Source organism: Rousettus aegyptiacus, unplaced genomic scaffold (assembly GCF_014176215.1).
Source record: "Rousettus aegyptiacus isolate mRouAeg1 unplaced genomic scaffold, mRouAeg1.p scaffold_m13_p_18, whole genome shotgun sequence".
Lineage (NCBI taxonomy): Eukaryota > Metazoa > Chordata > Mammalia > Chiroptera > Pteropodidae > Rousettus > Rousettus aegyptiacus.
This window is the reverse complement of record NW_023416293.1, coordinates 21,044,516-21,049,873: the sequence shown is the minus strand read 5'-3', so window position 1 is coordinate 21,049,873 and position 5,358 is coordinate 21,044,516.

Sequence of the window (5,358 nt, the reverse complement as noted above, 5' to 3'; positions counted from 1 at the left end):
GTTATTTTTATTGAGATGTTGGAGGTGCAATGGTATTGAGACTATTGTTGTAAATGCTATTAAAAAATTTAAAATTAAAGAGAAAATCATTTGATTTTGTAGTAAATGAATACTTATTTTGGTAGAGTACAGAATTGTGGTAAAAACAACGTTTTCATTAAATTAAGAAGCAAAAGTGTACTTGGAACTGGTTATAGTCCAAACACAATTCAAACTGTGATATTTTCCCAGCTGAAGTAGATGATGTCCTTGTCAAAATGTGTAAATAGTTTTATATACAACCTCAGAGAAACTGAATCGAAAAATGTTGCAGTGAAGCTGATATTGAAAATAAAATAATTTGTCGATGGTGCACACATTTTCTCAAGCTTTTAAATAATTACTTCCTAAATCATGCTACGTGTCTTACAGTGGAATTGAATTTTTATGGATGTATCTTCTAAATTGTATTTGCATTTTGTTCAATATTATTTGTATAGCAGGCTAAATAATGGCTGCCAATGATATGTAGGTCCTAATCCCTAGAACCTACGAATACTACTTAACGTGGCAAAACATTTTGGACTTTGCAGAAGTGATTAAGTTAAGGATCTTGAGATAGTCAGTCAGCTTGTGAACCCTAGATGCAGTCACATAAAGCTTTTTGTTATGAGAATTGGAGGGAAATTTGACACAGGGAGAAGAGAAGGAGGTAATGTGAGTTTGGGACCAGAGGCCTTGGCCTGTGGCTGAAAGAGGCAAGGGAGGATTCTCCCCTAAAGTCTCCAGAACCTTCTGCCCTGCTGGAACTTAGATTTTAGCTTAGCGAAATAACCCTCAGTCTTTGGACCTTCAAAAGTATAAAGGAATAAATTTCCGTGTTTTAAGTCACCAAATTTGATGTAATTTAATATAGTAGCCATGGAAACTAATATAGTTGGAAATCTTTGATCAAGGTATTTGATTAATAGAACATCAACACCTTCAGGGTTTTTTTTTTTTAACTTTTTAACTTGAATTACAATGATTGAAAACAAAGCTTATAAACAAGAAGACATGGAAATGTGTCCCAACAAAAATAAGAGAGCAACTGAGCAAATTAATTGGCCTGAGTTCACATATGCATAATTTAGTTTGGAGTAGCTCAACTCTTCAAAAAAATCTTTTGATGGCATTCATACTTATAATCGAGCAAATCTGTATTTTGAATTGGAATAAAACAAATCGAGAAATCCTACAGTTTTGCAATATCTAACTACGGCAAACAAATCATAAATAAAAACAACTTATCTGAAAAGTTTCGTTTTTAAAAAATATTTGTCAAATGAAGTTAGTCTGAGCAGGGGCAAAAATACAGAGAATACTGGGTTAACATATTCGCACATATCAAAACAAAATAGTGTTTGCTCTGATTTATCAGGTACATCAGCAGCTGTGGAGAGACTAATTTGCTCAATTAAAAATATTATCGTCTACCAAAAATCATTTGAAAATGCCAATTAAATTTCACATTTATTAACAATTCGTGTAACTTTAAAGATTATAAGCAATTTTATAGAAAAACTGAAACTAAAAGACCCTATGGGAAAAAAATACATTCTTTAGAAAAATACAAGTGATGCTTTATTAGAGACAGAGAATAATAAACTCATCAAATTATGTGACTATGTACCAAGAGTACTGTTTGTTATTTTTAATGTTCAGATAATAGAGTTCTTAAATTTTTGCTTTTTAATGTATACACATATACTCATATATATGTTTTTATTATTTTGGAGAAAATTTTATTTTTGCATAGCACTATAGGTCCACCAAGATGATAAAAACAATTTTTTAGTCAAAGAAATTTTCAAAAATTATACAATTTTAATTATTTTAGCATTTCCTGCCATTCTACAAAGTGTGCCAGTTGGATGATAAATTACGAGTTAACACTCTTCTTGAAGGAAAATATGCCCTGATCCAAGTTTACTTCAGCCCAGTCTTTTAATCTCTGTTCAGCATTTGGCAGTTTTGCCTATTATCTTTGGGGAGTAAAACCGAGAAAGCTAATCGAGGCAGGCACTGTGCTGGGCACCTTACATATACACATGATTGTAAGAATATAAATATAAAATATGTATCAATAGCTCCATTTTACAGTTAAGAAAATGGGTTTATAGTTATCAAACAGCAGTTTAAGATGCTTGACTTGCACGTACAGAGGCGGAGCCTAACTCCGCGGGACCGTTCGGCTTTCTCCTCCCCCCTCGGCGTCCTCAAGCGTGTCCTCCGCAGCCACTTCGGCCTCCTTCGCGGTCACCTCTTCCTCCGCCACGGTCGTTCCCTTTCACAGCTCCCAAACTCACCTCTGCTCCAATGTTTTGATAGGATGAATAGGCCTGAGTTACTGATGAAAACACAGAGCTGTCATGGAGAACTCAATTCTAAATTCCTTTCTCACCTGACTGAAGCATATTTAAGCACACTTGACCACAGTTCTTAAAGCGGCAGCTCATCTCTCTGAGTGCATTAGTTGCTGTGGGAAACATATTTCCTTCTCTCCTACCCCTTTTGCCTTTGGAACGGAGGGCTTCTCATTTTCAGGTTCCATCGGCTTATGAATGAATATGTTTGATGCTAAGGCAGCAGGTGGAAGAGAACGAGCTCCTTTGGTGCTCATCATAGCATCCCGGTGGCAGGTGCCCATAGTCAGCCTTTGGAGAAAAGTTCAGAAGAGCAGAGTGAAGCGTCTGCAGGCGTTTTCAGGAGGGTCAGAACGCAAACGGCCTCACCTTCCTGGCTTCACACAGGTGTTCTGTGATCTCAGTGCTCTGCTTGACATCGCAAACAGCAGACAGCAATTAGCAGCTTCTTTTTTCTCACTCAGATCACAAGCAGCAGCAGCTGTAGGTCAATTGCTCGAAGGCCAGCTGCTAAATGGTCAGTCTAATTAACTGGCTTTTAAAAACCAACTAACTCATTTTAGTTTACCAGTTTTAATGTTTATCAACTGCATCATATTTGAAAATATTAAATTTTTTTCTTTAAGATTTCTTGCTGCTGCAGCTATGGACCAAAAAGACAGTTGAAGAGAAAGGTATAAGAGACATTCAAGAACACGATCTTCAAAATGTGAGTATGAAATATTCTCAAATTTTTGTGAATGTCTTTTTTTCTGCCAACCAGTTTAATGAGTAAATCTGACTTTCTATAAACTTTGCTGCTGCTTCCGCGTGTCGAGCTGGGGTAGCTGTAGACTTGCCGGGTGCTGAGTCCCATGACGTTCCTTCTCTACAATTTGTTTGCTCGAGGCCTTTTGTTATTCCACGTTTGCTCACCAGGGTCAACGGATTGTTTCTGTCTCCATCCTTGCCAGATTTTCCTGACATTTTTGCAAGGCCCTGGCCCCCACCGCTTATCAATCACTCACCTTTGGACACATTGCTTGGGATAGGTCATTCCAAGTCCATTAATATTTTAATAGCACTTTCCTCTTCGGGTTCACATCTAAGACCCCTCGCAGTTTCCATTAACAAAGGCACTGACTCCATCCAGGACACACACACACATGTACACGTAGTAAAGCATAGCTAAAAGGAGAGCATTTCCAGAGATAACAGTCTCAGTCTCATAACTATTGACACCTGGGGCTGGAAATGCTTTGCTGTGGGAGGCTGTCCAGCATTTCTGACCTCCATCCACTAGATGTCAGTAGCACCCCTTCCCCAGTTGTCATAACCCAAAATGTCTGTAGGTGTTGTCAAACGTCCCCTGGGAGACAAAACTGTCCTCAGTGTACAAACACTGAAGTTGATTTTCCGCCAAACCTCAAAGAGGGAATTCTAAAACCTTTATTTAGGACTGCATCATTAAAGTTTTACTTTACTAACAGCCCCCAAAGATGAATGTCAGCTAAAGAATTTGAAGATGGCTTAGTGCTAGGATATAGTAGACAGCTGTGCAGACGTTAAGGTTAGGAACCTGGTCTCCCGTTATCTTTCTCACATAGTTACGTCTCTGGTCGAGCCCTCAATTGACAGCCTGTTTAGACTGAAGGTGCTGGCTAAGGCTAAATAGCCAACATCTCTAAGTGCCACAAACACAGAACGGTGGCCAGTTTTGTTGTTGAGTTCCAGGCACGGATAATCTAATTGATTTTATAATTTTTCCCAATAAAAAATTTTTTTAAAAGAACATAGACTAAGGGAAAACATGTTGTTTTAAAGCAAATCGTATAAGCATTACATCATCACCATTTATATAGGTTACAAAGTACATCCTATAGGCTCTATAGTTCCATAAAAAAGGATTGAAATCCTCTAAGTGATGAGTGCTCACTCAGGTTTAAGATTAGTTTTAAGACCACATTTTCACTTTTCACCAGTTTCTATAACTTTTTAAAAATTGAGGTATAACTGACATGAACATTATACTAGGGCTTTTAATTATGCTGTTAAATGCTATATACACCACCATTTCAATACCACAAGGGAGCTGGTGTTCATGTGACTAATTACTCAGGAACAAAGGTAACTCTGCCGTCTTTCTTCAGACGTACTTGATGGAGCACTATTTCAGATGAGCTGCTTCAACCCGTGGGTAATCACTCTTCCTGATCCTGCCATTGCATTCGTGGAAGGGGAAAACAGAACCAGTGTGGGCATGCCTCGTTTCATGTGCTGCTCCTTGAACTTCACGGGTGTTGCGTATTTTATAAACCAATGGGAAGACCCTCTTTCAGCAGAAAGATCACGACGTGCTTTATTGTGATGCTTGCTTTATTCCATGGCCTCAAACTGAACCGCAAAGCTCCGAGGGACGGCTGTGTGTCCCAACTCCCTGCTAACTGAGGTCGATCGGATCTATGTTAAATAAAGCCTTTAGCTTCCGATGTTGAACAACCCAGCTTGGATCTCCCTGGAACTACTAATTCAAAATCCCTGCTGAAAAGCCCTGGCACGGGGGTACACAGAGAACCAAGGCTCACTTTCTTTCCAAGCTTCGAGCCTTGCTCTCCTGGTCCTTTCTGATCCATGTCCTACGATTCTTAACTCACATTTTCCAGCCTAAGATAATTCAAACAAGGTCAAGATGGGTGTGTATATAATTAGCACATACGTCCTAATTGTTTTACTCATACAGATGCACACGCCCACATGCAGGTGCACACATGCGTGCGCACACACACACATCCCCACTCAGAAGGGCAAATGCTTAGTTAGCCGAGGCTCCCAAATGACAGGAAAACAAACGATGTCTGAGGACCTGACTTCGGAATCAGATAACAAGCACTTTTTCACTACCAGGAATTTTTTTAAAACACCACTAACCCAAAAAATAAAAACTCTTTAAAAATCGATATTGCTTTTATAAAACATAGGAAGCGATAAGCACACA